The sequence below is a fragment of the Coregonus clupeaformis genome, chromosome 9, assembly GCF_020615455.1.
Source record: "Coregonus clupeaformis isolate EN_2021a chromosome 9, ASM2061545v1, whole genome shotgun sequence".
In the NCBI taxonomy this organism is placed as follows: domain Eukaryota; kingdom Metazoa; phylum Chordata; class Actinopteri; order Salmoniformes; family Salmonidae; genus Coregonus; species Coregonus clupeaformis.
The window spans coordinates 31,791,715-31,807,467 of record NC_059200.1 but is presented as its reverse complement, the minus strand read 5'-3'; the positions used below and the strand labels follow the sequence as shown (position 1 = coordinate 31,807,467).

At 43.2% G+C, this 15,753-nt stretch overlaps 1 pseudogene; it reads right to left on the bottom strand.

Moving 5' to 3' along the window:
* Positions 1 to 2,538: 2,538 nt before the first annotated feature.
* Positions 2,539 to 6,863, bottom strand: LOC121574377 (annotated as a pseudogene).
* Between the last annotated feature and the right edge of the window lie 8,890 nt (positions 6,864 to 15,753).

The window sequence follows — 15,753 nt, the reverse complement described above, 5'->3', positions numbered from 1 at the left end:
TACAGTGTGTGCAAATGTAGCAAGTTATGGAGGTAAGGCAATAAATAGGCTATAGTGCAAAATAATTACAATTAGTATTAACACTGGAATGCTAGATGTGCAAGAGATTATGTGCAAATAGAGATACTGGGGTGCAAAAGAGCAAAATAAATAACAATATAGGGATGAGGTAGTTGGGTGGGCTAATTTCAGATGGGCTGTGTACAGGTGCAGTGATCGGTAAGGTGCTCTGACAACTGATGCTTAAAGTTAGTGAGGGAGATAAGAGTCTCCAGCTTCAGAGATTTTTGCAATTCGTTACAGTCATTGGCAGCAGAGAACTGGAAGGAATGGCGGCCAAAGGAGGTGTTGGCTTTGGGAATGACCAGTGAGATATACCTGCTGGAGCGCAGACTACGGGTGGGTGCTGCTATGGTGACCAATGAGCTAAGATAAGGCGGGGATTTGCCTAGCAGTGATTTATAGATGGCCTGGAGCCAGTGGGTTTGACGACGAACGTGTAGTGAGGACCAGCCAACAAGAGCGTACAGGTCACAGTGGTGGGTAGTATATGGGGCTTTGGAGACAAAACGGATGGCACTGTGATAGACTACATCCAATTTGATGAGTAGAGTGTTGGAGGCTATTTTGTAAATGACATCGCCAAAGTCAAGGATCGGTAGGATAGTCAGTTTTACGAGGGCATGTTTGGCAGCATGAGTGAAGGAGGCTTTGTTGCGAAATAGGAAGCCGATTCTAGATTTAACTTTGGATTGGAGATTCTTAATGTGAGTCTGGAAGGAGAGTTTACAGTTTAACCAGACACCTAGGTATTTGTAGTTGTCCACATACTCTAGGTCAGACCCGTCGAGAGTGGTGATTCTAGTCGGGTGGGCGGGTGCCAGCAGCGTTCGATTGAAGAGCATGCATTTAGTTTTACTAGTGTTTAAGAGCAGTTGGAGGCTACTGAAGGAGTGTTGTATGGCATTGAAGCCACAGGTGGACTCCAATCAAGTTGTAGAAACATCTCAAGGATGATCAATGGAAACAGGATGCACCTGAGCTCAATTTCGAGTCTCATAGCAAAGGGTCTGAATACTTATGTAAACAGTATCTGTTTTTTTATTTGTAATACATTTGCAAACATATCTAAAAACCTGTTTTCGCTTTGTCATTATGGGGTATTGTGTGTAGATTGAGGATTTTTTTTTTATTGAATCCATTTTAGAATAAGTCTGTAAAGTAACAAAATGTGGAAAAAGTCAAGGGGTCTGAATACTTTCCAAATGCACTGTATACAAGGTAGCTAATCTGTTTGAGTATGCAGTTTAATTACACTACATGCATATGCCCATTACATTCACTAGCGCAGTGTTGGGGAGAAGTGAACTACATGTAATTCAACTAGTAACTAAATTACATGTTGCAGTAGCTTGTTTAACTAAATTCAAATATTAGTAGTGATTTCAGTAGTTAATAACTGTTTTGCCATGTAGTGGCATTGATAACTACTGGAACTACACACTACTTTTTTTTCTAAAATAAAATACGGGTGAAATAGGGAAGAATTTCCTTTATTTTTCAGCATCAGACCTGCCTAATTCTCACTTTGTGTTCAGTAGGCTAAATCACACATTCTGTTAACATCTGACTACAGTGATCTGTTCTTGCAATTTGTAGTCTATGACATTTCGGATGTTTTTTCACAAAGTATTGAATAATTTTTTTCTAAGAAACTTTAGTTAAGTAAACTATATTTTCCTTAAGGGTAGCTTTGGTGTAGCTTAACTTCTTCCAGTGTGAAGTAATTGGTAGCTTGTTAAACTATATATTTTCAGAGTAGCTTCCAACACTGCTAGTGCGGTAGGTAACATGCTGGATTTAGTCACTGTGTTATATCCGATAGAGCTCTATTCTATTTGAAATTACAGGTGATGGCAACAATAAGGCAACGCCTAGGGAAATCAATCCCTTGTATCATTTTTATTATAATAAGTCAAACCATTTCTACAAGAGCTACATAAGTCTTTGGACCTGTCCTAGGCACACTTACTGCACACTCATCATCGTCAATACAAGACACGCCACAAAAAGGTGGATATCAATGTCACCAACATCAATGGTGTAGTGTGAGCAGTTTCTTCTTGTCACATTAATCAATAGAGTCATACAAGGAGCATTTTCCCCCAGATCTGTAAACCACCAAATATTGTTAATTTATTTCTCAGCACTGACTGAACAATACCAAAAGCCTCAGATCGTAATTGTATGAAAAGGCACCATAATACAACAGAATAAAAAAAGGGCAATACTTTTTGCTTTAGTTTTTTTATATGCAACTTAATTTGAATGTATTTCCTTTCCTTTTATAATGTGTTTGAAGGTATTCTGGGGGGACAAAAAGAGGGAAAATGAACAATACAATGTTATGTATTCAATTTTCTGTGAATACAAAATATTTAAAAAAAGAAAAAGAATAAAAGGGCAAATTGCTAAAATTAATTGTCCATAAGTGAATGGTTAAGTCTTGTAGCAGTATGTAAAAGTGTCCCCTTTACCTTAAAACAGGCCACTCAGCCTTTCACTAACTTCCCACAACTTCTTTGCGACAGCGTCGTCTTTGCCTTTGGCAACCACGTCCTGTGCTGCACAGCAGAAGAAGTAGCGTCCGCTCAGGGGCTCGATGCCCTCCTGGAGGGCACAGTAGAGTGTAGTCTGGGCACCGGATTCTGGATCCAGGAACAACAGTCTGGCTATTGGCTCGATGATGAATTTCTGCCACAAGCTGCAGTTTCAGGATAGCTCAGTTTTCACTACTCCTACAGGGGCCAAACATAATAGAGATGTGGGTTAATGGAAAGAATACAGTTGAACTGATAACTATCCAACACAGTAAAATGCACACCATTAGCCTGTAACCCATGACTTGTAGAGTGTATTTTATTCACTTTTATTTAACCAAGGGAACCCATTGAGACCAGGGTCTCATTTCCAAAGGTGCCCTGAGAACAACAGTTCAAGCTATGTGAGCAACAATTCAAGCATGATCACTACAAAATTACAGTTACAACATTTCAAATAAATTATGTTACATTCAAAAGGGCAGTAAAAACAAATATATACAATCAATCAAAACAAGTGCAGTTTTCATTGGTCACATTTTTTTACAGAGCCTTAAATTCACATTTTGGGACCAAATAATCAAGTTTTAGAGTGACCTGTAGGCCATTCCAGGACTGAGGGCCATAGTAACTGAAAGCAGCCTTCCCTAACTCAGAGGAGACCCGTGGAACCTCTAGTGGCAACCAGTCTTGAGAGCGACTCTACACTCTACTCAGCAAATTGGATGTAGTCTATCACAGTGCCATCCGTTTTGTCTCCAAAGCCCCATACACTACCCACCACTGTGACCTGTACGCTCTTGTTGGCTGGTCCTCACTACATGTTCGTCGTCAAACCCACTGGCTCCAGGCCATCTATAAATCACTGCTAGGCAAATCCCCGCCTTATCTTAGCTCATTGGTCACCATAGCAGCACCCACCCGTAGTCTGCGCTCCAGCAGGTATATCTCACTGGTCATTCCCAAAGCCAACACCTCCTTTGGCCGCCATTCCTTCCAGTTCTCTGCTGCCAATGACTGGAACGAATTGCAAAAATCTCTGAAGCTGGAGACTCTTATCTCCCCTCAATAACTTTAAGCATCAGTTGTCAGAGCACCTTACCGATCACTGCACCTGTACACAGCCCATCTGAAATTAGCCCACCCAATTACCTCATCCCTATATTGTTATTTATTTTGCTCATTTGCACCCCAGTATCTCTATTTGCACATAATCTCTTGCACATCTAGCATTCCAGTGTTAATACTATTGTAATTATTCTGCACTATAGCCTATTTATTGCCTTACCTCCATAACTTGCTACATTTGCACACACTGTATATATATTTTCTGTTGTATTTCTGACTTTATGTTTTTTACCCCATATGTAACTCTGTGTTGTTGTTTTATTGCACTACTATGCTTTATCTTGGCCAGGTCGCAGTTGTAAATGAGAACCTGTTCTCAACTGGCTTACCTGGTTAAATAAAGGTGAAATAAAAAATAAAAAATAGTTACTAGATTTCTAATTTAGAAGTGAGGCGAGGTAGTATGGGAGGGACTCATTGTTGTTCATAGTGACAGATCTACCATTTAATCATCTTGAAGGAAATTACCAACCTGGGTGAACACTGTAGCAAGTGACATTGGTCCCCTTCAACCTCTTGGCCAGCTTGTGGTTGAAGAGAACATTGCACAGTTTGCTGTTGCAGTAAGTGTGGAAGAACTGCCAGCTCTACCTCCCGGTGCCCAGGTGTTTATTAGTGACAAGGGCATCAAAGTCAATGTTTCCCCAGCGACAGGCCATGGAGCCTAGTGTGACTACACGGCTCCCAGTGCCCTCCTTCAGGTGGTCCAGCAACAGACAGGTCAGCAGGAAGTGGCCAAGGTGGTTGACCTCAATACCAAAGCCATCAGCAGTGCGCCCATCCGCCACCAGACCTGAGGGAGAGATCACAGATGGTGCAATACAGTCCAATAGCCCTTTTCCACTCATGTCTTCTTTTTAATACAATTAAGAGAAAAAAAGAATATGACCACTAACCAGCATTGTTAATGAGCAGATCCAGTCTCTGTCTTCAGGAAGGTCTCAGTGAAAGAATGCACTGCCTGGAGGCTCCCCAGGTCTAACTGCATGTACACCACATCAGTGCTGCCCATCTCCTGAAATACAAATCACAATTTGTTAGGCCTATATTTACAGGCACACAATTATTTCAAATGATACATCTAACTAATTGATATTCTAAAACAAATTAGGAATAATTGATTTTCATAAGATTCTCATACCCTTTTTATATCACTTATAGCAAGTTCAGCTTTCTTTTGGTTGCGGCATGCCAGGATTACTCTTGCACCCCTCCTGGCAAGCTCCATAGCAGTGGCTTTCCAATGCCAGTGTTGCCACTTATAGAGAGAACAAGACATGGACAGTTCCAGAAGTGCAAAACAAACCTGATTAAAACTTGATTCAAGCACTGAGGTACAATAGTATCGCCTACTAAAGGATGCATGAGACAGCAACACAGATGACACCACATTTCTACATTTAGCAGACGCTCTTATCCAGAGCGACTTACAGGAGCAATAAGGGATAAGTGCCTTGCTCAAGGGCACACCAATTTTTCACATAGTCATCTCAGGTATTAGAACCAGCAGCCTTTCGATTACTGGCACAACGCTCTTAACCGCTAGGCTACCTGCCGCCATTTAAAACAGTTCCTTCTATTTGATTAAAGGGGCAATCAGCAGTTGCTACTTTGGACTTAAAAATTAATGATACACTACATGGCCAAAAGTATGTCGAACATCTCATTCCAAAATCATGAGCATTAATATGGAGTTGGTCCCCGCTTTGCTGGTCGGGCACTGATGTTGGGCATTTAGGCCTGGCTCGCAGTCGGCGTTCCAATTCATCCCAAAGGTGTTCGATGGGGTTGAGGTCAGGGCTCTGTGCAGGCCAGTCAAGTTCTTGCACACCAATCTCGACAAACCATTTCTGTATGGACCTCGCTTTGTACACGGGGGCATTGTCATGCTGAAACAGGAAAGGGCTTTCCCCAAACTTTTGCACAGAATCATCTAGAATGTCATTGTATGCTGTAGCGTTAACATTTCCCTTTACTGGAACTAAGGGGCCTAGCCCGAACCATGGAAAACAGCCCCAGACCATTATTCCTCCTCCACCAAACTTTACAGTTGGCCCTATGCATTGGGGCAGGTAGCGTTCTCCTGGCATCCACCAAACCCAGATTTGTTTGCTGGACTGCCAGACAGTGAAGTGTGATTCATCACTCCAGAGAACGGGGAGAATTTCCACTGCTCCAGAGTCCAATGGCGGCGAGCTTTACACCACTCCAGCCGACGCTTCGCATTGCACATGGTGATCTTAGGCTTGTGTTTGGCTACACGTCATAAAGCTCCCGACAAACAGTGCTGACGTTACTTCCAGAGGCAGTTTGGAATTCGTTAGTGAGGGTTGCAACCTAGGACAGACGATTTTTAAATGCTTCAGCAATTGGCGGTCCCGTTCTGTGAGCTTGTGTGGTCTACCACTTCGCGGCTGAGCCGCTGTTACTTTTAGACATTTCCACTTCACAATAACAGCACTTACAGTTGACCGGGGCAGCTCTAGTAGGGCAGAAATTTGATGAACTGACTTGTTGGAAAAGTGGCATCCTATGATGGTGCCACGTTGAAAGTCACTGAGCTCTTCAGTACAGGCCATTCTACTGCTAATGTTTGTCTATGGAGATTGGACGGCTGTGTGCTCGATTTTATACACCTGTCAGCAACAGGTGTGGCTGAAATAGCCTATCCACTAATTTGAAGGTATTGTATGTACCCAAGTATTCTTGAAGAATATAACTTATAAATGCCTCATGAGCTTAGTTCAACTGTCGCACCGCATCAGAACCCAAAATATAAGCTTGTTTTACTCCCCTGTTTGTAAACAAAGTAAATGTAAACAAACACTATATAGTCTCAAAACATGGTTAAAACTATAATTGTGATATCATGGATAGCCCTGTCTATGAATTTGAGTGTTTATATTTCTCCATCCCCATCCCTCAGCTTTTTACCGAAACATGGGTAAAACACTTTGCTATTGTTTCTACTGCTGATAGCAGCCACTTTAAGAAAATGTCCAACAATTTTAGTATAGGCAAGCTATAATTCAATTTAAAAAGGTCATTTTTAAAGGACAAAATCTTTTCAAACTGACCTGTTATTATTACAATCTTCCCTGCCATCACTGCATTGCCTTTACATTTGGAGCTTTTTAAAATATTTCAACAAGGAGAACTGCAGAGGCCCTTTGGAGGCTTGACAAGTTAAGAACATCAGAAGGTTGAAAAAAATATCTAAATGAACCGTGTCTGCGTTTATGTTCATAAAACTGAAGAAAAATATTGGGGTGGGAAAATGCTCATGTAAATTAGGCGAAGTTGGAGGTACTAATGCATTTAGGTTATAGTTTATTGAGATGCATGAATACACCACACCAAAAGCTTGATTTTATGGCTGTTTTAAAACGAATTTCCTGCAATTCTATATAGTAATAATTTATGTTCACTACTTGGTCAATAGATTTATTGATTAAATCTATGCAAATAAATTTAATGAATTGATACAATGGGGAAAAAAAGTATTTAGTCAGCCACAGTGGCGGCTCCTGAAAAAATTCTCGGGGGGGGCAATTTTTCTGATGATTTAGGTGACCTACACACATTTTAAAAAAGATATGTCCAGCAACAACATGAAGACAGGGGCAGCATATAAGTCAATACCAGAAGCATTTATTGACTGATCTCAAAAGTGTTGGCTTACAAAAGCAAAATAAGTTATCACAGTAAAAATAATCAAGGGTGTTCTTTCACATTCCTCAACACTGCATAAACAATATGCATTTCCATAAAACACCTCATCTAATTGTGCCACAAAGTTGACAAGTCCAAGAAAAATACCAGGGTTGGTGGAGCCCTCAGTTTCATCTTTGCCTCGCAAAGCTAACTCAAACACTCCGCAAAACTTCACACACTGGATTAGCCGGCTGAGGATGTGGCGGTTCTTGCTAACCTCATCGTTGTGGCGGCGGACAGCTAGCCTGTATCCCTCATCCAGTTGAGTGGCAATGTTCACTCTCCCCAAAGCAGACAATCTCAAACAGCTATCCATGTGGGTCTTTGACAGCTCATGTTTCTTAATCTTTTCTGAAAGATGGTGCATGTCCGTTACACCAGTCGCTGTCCAAGCGGTGCTGTCTGCCGTGCCGCCTTCAGGGTGAAAGAGTAAGCAGGGGTAGCAGAAGACTGCATTAGCTACATCGCAGCCTGCTAGCCAGGTTTTTCGTTCGTACCAATTTTTGGAAAATCCTCGGGTGTAGGACTTTCCCCCTTTAGTAGAAACCTGTTGAATTATTAAATTTGGTCTGGGAGGTCCTAATTGTTTCGTTGCCAATTTATCTTGATTTGTTCGCCGACAAAAAGGAACTTCTTTCAAAGAGACAATCGAGTTGCACTGAACGCTAGCCATCTTGACAGTAGTACGTGAATTGATTGACGCTGCTACCCGCTCTTTTCTTAGTTACGTTCATGGTTATGTTACGTATGACGAAAGCACGTAAGTGCAAGCCCTCCCGGAACCCATAGAGATTGTATTGAAAGCTCTGATATTTGAAAAAAAAAGATTTTACATGAGAGTCTATGAGAGACTTCTGGGGCGATTTTCAACCTGACTGAAATCGCCCCAAAAGGGGCGGGGCCATTTGAAGCACGACTTTAGCCTGATTGGACATTTAGTGGCAGATCAGACGTCTAGATTAGAACACTGATAACTACTGTTGCCGTGATATAATTGATTAGAAAAAAATCTCTTCCTTTTCCCGTTTGGCAGTGCGTCGCCCATATCGCCCTAATGAACACACCGCCCCTGGTCAGCCACCAATTGTGCAAGTTCTCCCACTTAAAAAGATGAGAGAGGCCTGTAATTTTCATCATAGGTACACGTCAACTATGACAGACAAATTGAGAAAAAGAAATCCAGAAAATCACATTGTAGGATTTTTTATGAATTTATTTGCAAATTATGGTGGAAAATAAGTATTTGGTCACCTACAAACAAGCAAGATTTCTGGCTCTCACAGACCTGTAACTTCTTCTTTAAGAGGCTCCTCTGTCCTCCACTCATTACCTGTATTAATGGCACCTGTTTGAACTTGTTATCAGTATAAAAGACATCTGTCCACAACCTCAAACAGTCACACTCCAAACTCCACTATGGCCAAGACCAAAGAGCTGTCAAAGGACACCAGAAACAAAATTGTAGACCTGCAGCAGGCTGGGAAGACTGAATCTGCAATAGGTAAGCAGCTTGGTTTGAAGAAATCAACTGTGGGAGCAATTATTAGGAAATGGACGACATACAAGACCACTGATAATCTCCCTCGATCTGGGGCTCCACGCAAGATCTCACCCCGTGGGGTCAAAATGATCACAAGAACGGTGAGCAAAAATCCCAGAACCACACGGGGGGACCTAGTGAATGACCTGCAGAGAGCTGGGACCAAAGTAACAAAGCCTACCATCAGTAACACACTACGCCGCCAGGGACTCAAATCCTGCAGTGCCAGACGTGTCCCCCTGCTTAAGCCAGTACATGTCCAGGCCCGTCTGAAGTTTGCTAGAGTGCATTTGGATGATCCAGAAGAGGATTGGGAGAATGTCATATGGTCAGATGAAACCAAAATAGAACTTTTTTGGTAAAAACTCAACTCATCGTGTTTGGAGGACAAAGAATGCTGAGTTGCATCCAAAGAACACCATACCTACTGTGAAGCATGGGGGGTGGAAACATCATGCTTTGGGGCTGTGTTTCTGCAAAGGGACCAGGACGACTGATCCGTGTAAAGGAAAGAATGAATGGGGCCATGTATCGTGAGATTTTGAGTGAAGACCTCCTTCCATCAGCAAGGGCATTGAAGATGAAACGTGGCTGGGTCTTTCAGCATGACAATGATCCCAAACACACCGCCCGGGCAACGAAGGAGTGGCTTCGTAAGAAGCATTTCAAGGTCCTGGAGTGGCCTAGCCAGTCTCCAGATCTCAACCCCATAGAAAATCTTTGGAGGGAGTTGAAAGTCCGTGTTGCCCAGCGACAGCCCCAAAACATCACTGCTCTAGAGGAGATCTGCATGGAGGAATGGGCCAAAATACCAGCAACAGTGTGTGAAAACCTTGTGAAGACTTACAGAAAACGTTTGACCTGTGTCATTGCCAACAAAGGGTATATAACAAACTATTGAGAAACTTTTGTTATTGACCAAATACTTATTTTCCACCATAATTTGCAAATAAATTCATTAAAATCCTACAATGTGATTTTCTGGATTTTTTATTCTCATTTTGTCTGTCATAGTTGACGTGTACGTATGATGAAAATTACAGGCCTCTCATCTTTTTAAGTGGGAGAACTTGCACAATTGGTGGCTGACTAAATACTTTTTTCCCCCACTGTAGTTCACACCTCTATTTTATTTTATTCTGTAATAGGGTGTATTGTAACCATGTGTTCAAGCAAATCAAATCAAAGTTTATTTAGCGCTGTCCTTTCAGAACCATGAAGGGCACTCCAATCATTTACAATAACACTCATCGAGATCTGTTGCCTACGTCTAAAAGTCCTACTCATCAGTTATTACTATTATTATTATTACAAATAGAAGATTAACACTTCCCATAAAGGTGCTCGTTCAGTAAAGTTAGATCAAAGCTGAATCAATGTCTCGCAAGATCACATAACGATGAATTAGTATTTTACATAACAAAATCGAATATAATAGCATAGCAGAGAAGGCCTATAGGCTAATGTTACTGTTGCACCAAAAAACACCTCCTCATTCTAATTAGATTTTAGCAGGGGCGCAACTTTCACGGGGGACGGCGGGGGGGACAGGGGTGGGGGCATGTCCCCCCCACATTCTGAAATTGCATTTTTGCATTAAACGTTGGAGGAAATACGTTCCTAGCATGTGAGGAAAGTGTTTGCTGGCTTCATAAATACTAGCCAGCATTATTAGGAAAACGATTTATTGTTTGGCAAGAGTTATGCTAACCTGTTTGCAATCCCTTTAGCTTTGCTCGCTAGCTGGCTTGTCAGAGGTTTGTTGGCTAGCTAGCTACAGTAGTTGGCTACAGTAGTCGTTGTGTTATTATCAGATTTAGCCTGTTCCACCATTTGCAGAATGCATACTGGCATTTCAATATAGCACGGGAAAATGGAATCCAGACACAACGTGGACACGGTAGACACATTTAAATGTAGGTGTAGACGCATGACGTGTTAGGAATTCAGTGATCAGAACTCAATGATCAGGGCCTCCCGAGTGGCACAGCGGTCTAAGGCACTGCATTGCAGTGTTGCGGTGTCACTACAGCCTGGGGTTTGATCCCAAGCTGTGTAACAACCGGGCATGACCGGGAGTCCCATATGGAGGCGCACAATTGGCCCAGTGTCGTCCGGGTTAGGGGAGGGTTTGGCCGGGGGGGCTTTACTTGGCTCATCGCGCTCTAGCGACTCATTGTGGCGGGCCGGGCGCCTGCAGGCTGACTTCGGTCATCAGTTGAACAGTGTTTCCTCCGACACATTGGTGCAGCTGACTTCCGGGTTAAGCAAGCGGGTGTTAAGAAGCGCGGCTTGGCGGGTCATGTTTCGAAGGACGCATGACTTGACCTTCGCCTCTCCCAAGCCCGTTGGGAAGTTGCAGCGATGAGACAAGATCACAAATTGGGGAGAAAAAAGGGGTAACATATTTTAAAAACTCTACAATCAGAATACAAGCTGCATGAACTGTCAAGTGTAGACATAGCCTCAGGTCTAGATGCACAAGCCACATTAATGGCTGCATTTAGACAGGCAGCACAATTATGATATTTTTTCCACTAATTGGTAGAGGTGTACAGTACTTAAGTAAAATTACTTTAAAGTACTTCGTACAGTGAGGGAAAAAAGTATTTGATCCCCTGCTGATTTTGTACGTTTGCCCACTGACAAAGACATGATCAGTCTATAATTTTAATGGTAGGTTTATTTGAACAGTGAGAGACAGAATAACAACAACAAAATCCAGAAAAATGCTTGTCAAAAATGTTATCAATTGATTTGCATTTTAATGAGGGAAATAAGTATTTGACCCCCTCTCAATCAGAAAGATTTCTGGCTCCCAGGTGTCTTTTATACAGGTAACGAGCTGTTAGATTAATTTGTATTTTAAGAATAATGACTAAAGGATTTCACCCCAAATACAGTATAAATGTGTGAACGGTGTTAGAGTTATAATGTAGTGGCAACCCACTAACAGAGGGGGGCGGGACTAAACATTCCAGGGTGAAGGGGACTGAGAAAACGGGTAAAAAAAAGCCTCCTAAAGGTGGGCGGAGCAAAGTGCCTTTGTGTGTCAAGGGGTATAAAACAGGAGTGTATGGGTTTTGGCGCCAGAGCTCTCCATTAATAAAAATACAGATCATTCTTGCTGGTTGTGGACCTTGAATCATTTATGATTAAAACCAGAGCCTTACAACCTCTGGTAATGATTCAAGCTTAGGTTGAATTAGAGATAGAAATTCTCGTGACAAGTGGTCCTTCGAGCGGAGCTTAAATACGTCTTTGTCGTTCTAAGGACACCGAAACCGTGCACGGGCGGGTGATTGCATCCGTGGAGAATAGTCCTGGCCTTCGACGTTAAGGTTATAAACAGGCCGGTGATTACTCTTATGAACGATAAAGACGTTAACGAGTTTGAAAAAGCATTTAAATACAAACTACAAGGAAAAGGTCAGTAATTTTTATTCATGGATTTGGTTAATTGATTTGAACTTGTATAAGAATAGTAATTCTTGTGAAGGGCAGAGAATAGTTACCAAAATCTCAAAGGAAATAATTATTATTATGATGGAAGGAAGGAGGGTCCGTAATTGACCCTAGGTAAATAGCTATTACCAAAATAATCTAGTTAATATTGAGATTGTACGAGATACAGTCTTTACAACATAAACAGGAAGGGGGATAATTTTCGTCGTGTGCGATAGATACATTAAACAGGTCAAAAGTCGCGTAAACAACTGGGGATTTGCTCTAACTCTGTCTGTTTCATGAAACTGGAGCAGTTACGACCTCTAGGTTACGGATAGTGTTAGAAAATGATCGTATAATGTTGTATACGTGTGAGACTTGATGATCCATCAAAATCCGTGATAATTGTTTCAAGGAGGGACTGAATTAGATCGCGTGAGAAAAAATGGTTATCTGACCCTTTTCATGAAACCGGAGTTTTAAAAAGAACTCTGGGTTACGGGTTAGATAATTTAAATGGTTAATTACAAAAGCAGATCATAACATTGGCTCAAGAGACGCATTAAATAATAACTCCTAGGAAAATAATTCTGGATTGAATTATTACTAAACGGGGGGATTTCTTATTTTCCCACCATGGGAAATAAATATTATAAAGAGGTCCGAGAATTAACGGGGGATGAAAGATATATGTTAGGAAGAGATCTAAGAAATATGTTTTATGGATCCATTTGGGAGAAGAGGTATGGATTTATTGGGCATCTCGATGTGGAAAAGTTAGAAGTTATGATTAAGAAGGTGCATGTAAACTGTGGAACGGATTTGAAAAAACAGCGAGGGGAGGGGCTAGAGACAGCGAGGGTCTTTTTGAAGCGCGAAGGAGAGAGGAAGTGCTTTAACTGTAACAAAGAGGAATATTTGGCAAGGGAGTGTAAGGCCCCGTGTAAATACTGTAACAGAACAGGTCATAACCATCGTGACTGCAGGGGTAAAGGAAAGGGCAGTGTAGGAGATAGGACAGTCTATTTTTTGGTTCAACGGGTAAAATGTTTGAAGAAATGATTCGTGTCGATTAAGAATTGGCTAAAAACACCACGAAGCGATTATTTGAGAGGTACCTATAAAATTCCAACGATATATACGTATTAACTTTCTCACCCAAACGTAGACGTACATCATGAGTGAGAAAGTAGAGAATATTTACATTTGCATTTTTGGTCATTTGGCAGACGCTCTGGTCCAGAGCGACTTGCAGGAGCAGTGGGGGTTGGGTGCCTTGCTCGGGGGCACATCGTCAGATTTTTTCGCCTGGTCGGCTCGGGAGTTGGAGCCGGCGACCTCTCGGTTGCTGACACGGTGCTCTTGGTTACTGGGCTACCAGCCGGCCGATATGAGTTTAAGGTTGTGCCGTTGTTTGATTAGGTGATAAGGTTATGTGATAAGGTTTAATGGGTAATCGGACCATAACTAAAGTGGTTATAGAAGTAATGTATAAATAGTAGAGAGCCAATAGAGGGTTCCATTGAACTATTATGTTTTGTTGGGCATTTGAATGGCATAAGGTGAAATCTGTGTGCATGAGGGAATTCAACGGCTGGTATGAATGATAACCGGATACTACTTAGTATTTGGTTGGTTAATGCTGAATGGAAGATTTGAGGCGTGGTTGGGGGGTAACTAGGAAGACGCACTTATTCAATGGGGAATGGGTGTAGGGAGAGAGAGTTTTTACGTGTATTAAAAGTTGCATTAGATAGCTTTAGTAGTATTCTAGATAGGTGTCAGGGATGTAGTAGGTGGGTGTGGTGGTGGAATCAGGCGCAGGACGCAGAAGTATATTCCAAAGACTTTAGTGAATACTCACAGTGCAAACACTAAATAGCCCGAAGGCGAAACTCCGCACGCAGGCGAAACAAATACGCGCGCACAAACAGGTGCGACTAAAACACTCCAAACTATGGAGGAACAGCTCAACCGAGCAAAATGCAAAATACGTCTAGCAACAACCACGACAGTGAAAACAATAACACACAACACTAGACAAAACACAACGAGAACTTATAGGACACTAATTACACTAAACGAGAAACAGGTGTACAACAATCAGACAAAAGCAAACGAACATAGAAACATTCAACGGTGGCAGCTAGTATTCCGGAGACGACGAACGCCGAAGCCTGCCCGAGCAAGGAAGAGAGGCAGCCTCGGCCGAAACCGTGACAGTACCCCCCCTTGACGCGGCTCCAGACGTGCGCCGACTCCGGCCTCGGGGACGACCAGGAGGACGCGGAGCAGGGCGTGTCGGGTGCCCACGATGGAATTCCGTCAGGAGAGACGGGTCCAAAACGTCTCTCCTCGGCACCCAGCACCGTTCCTCCGGACCGTACCCCTCCCACTCCACTAGATATTGGAGACCCCCCATCCGACGTCTCGAATCCAAGATGGACTTCACGGAGTACGCCGGTGCCCCCTCGATGTCCAATGGGGGCGGAGGAGTCTCCCTGATCTCACTTTCCTGGAGTGGGCCAGCTACCACCGGCCTGAGAAGAGACACATGGAACGAGGGGTTAATACTTTTATATTCAACGGGTAGTTGTAATTTGTAACACACCTCGTTCAACCTTCTCAGGACTTTAAATGGCCCTACAAACCGCCGACCCAGTTTCCGACAGGGCAGGCGGAGGGGCAGGTTTCTGGTAGAGAGCCAGACTCGATCACCAGGTGCGTACACCGGTCCTCACTGCGGTGGAGATCGGCGCTCGCCTTCTGACGTCGGAGGGCCCGCTGCAGGTGGACGTGTGCAGCGTTCCATGTCTCCTCCGAGTGCCGCGCCCACTCATCCACCGCAGGAGCCTCGATCTGGCTCTGCTGCCAAGGTGCCAGAACCGGCTGGTAACCTAGCACACATTGAAAAGGGGTTAGGTTAGTGGAAGAATGGCGTAGGGAATTCTGGGCCATCTCGGCCCAGGGAACGTACCTTGCCCAATCCTCCGGCCGGTCCTGGCAGTATGTTCTAAGAAACCTACCCACATCCTGGTTCACGCGTTCCACCTGCCCATTACTCTCCGGGTGGTAACCCGAGGTGAGGCTCACCGAGACCCCCAACCGCTCCATAAAGGCTCTCCAGACCCTGGAGGTAAATTGGGGACCCGATCAGACACAATATCCTCGGGTACCCCCGTAGTGCCGGAACACATGGGTGAATAGTGCTTCGGCGGTTTGCAGGGCAGTAGGAAGACCCGGCATGGGGAGCAAACGACAGGCCTTAGAAAACCGGTCCACAACGACCAGTATAGTGGTGTTCCCCTGTGAAGGAGGAAGGTC